The sequence below is a fragment of the Apteryx rowi genome, unplaced genomic scaffold, assembly GCF_003343035.1.
Source record: "Apteryx rowi isolate R43461 unplaced genomic scaffold, aptRow1 scaffold_1442, whole genome shotgun sequence".
Taxonomy (NCBI): Eukaryota; Metazoa; Chordata; class Aves; order Apterygiformes; family Apterygidae; genus Apteryx; species Apteryx rowi.
Window position 1 is genome coordinate 46,852 of NW_020447689.1, and position 1,095 is coordinate 47,946.

Here is a 1,095-nt window from a genome sequence, read left to right on the forward strand (position 1 = left end):
GTGCAGAGAGATGAGGGAGTCTTCTTCCTCCACATCCATTTCAAAAAGCTTTCTAGAGGTGTGCCCCAGGGATGGACACTGGATTGTTGGTTTTGCTTATATCCTGGGAGCTTGAAGAGTGCGAGGGCTTAGTGGCCTGCACGTGTCTGTGCATTGCCCCTTCCCTGGGTATGGGAAGGAAAAGGGGGAAAGAACGCAGAGAGCAGGGCCTGACCCTTCCAGAGTTGCTTGTGCTGCCAAACGCAGGTCCCCTGCTCATCTCCTCTTTCTTCTCCTTTTCCTTTCTAGGGGAACGGCTCAGATTTCTGGGTGAGTTCTCTTCCTGCATTTCCACTTCTGACAGCTTTCCACAGTGTAGTGTCCTTGGGGCGGAGACTGGCTTGATGCTTTTTGTGTCTTGTGTGAGGAAATGATTTGGGTTACAAGAAGGCCTGGCTGAGGYGGGGGKGTGTGTGTGTCCATGGAGCACCAGGGTGCAGTAGGGTGGTCCCAGGGCATGTTGTGGGAGTGTCTGTGCATTAGCTGTTCCCTGGGTCTGGGCGGGGGGGAGAGAAATAAAACGAGGGGAGCACAGCCATCCCCAGCGATGCCTTCTCCTGTAGTTGTCCCTTGGCGATGGGAATCTCTGTGGCGCATGGCCTCTTCCTTTTCCTTTGATTTTCTGAGAAAGAGTGCAGAGAGATGAGGGAGTCTTCTTCCTCCACATCCACTTCAAAAAGCTTTCTAGAGCTGTGCCCCCGGGGATGGACGCTGGCTTGCTGGTTTTGGTTATTGCCTGAGAGCTTGAAGAGTGCGAGGGCTTAGTGGCCTGCGTGTGTCTGTTCATTGCCTGTTCCCTGGGTACAGGAAGGAAAAGGGGGAAGAACGCAGAGAGCAGGGCCTGCCCCTTCAAGAGTTGCTTGTGCTCCCAAAGGCAGGTCCCCTGCTAATCTCCTCTTCCTTCTGCTTTTCTTTGTAGTGGAACTGTCCAGAGATCTGGGTGAGTTGTYTTTCCACGTTTCCACTTCTGACAGCTTTGCACAGTGTTGTGTCCTTGGGGTGGAGATTGGTTTGATGCTTTTTCCGTCTTGTGTGAAGCAATGATCTGGGTTACAA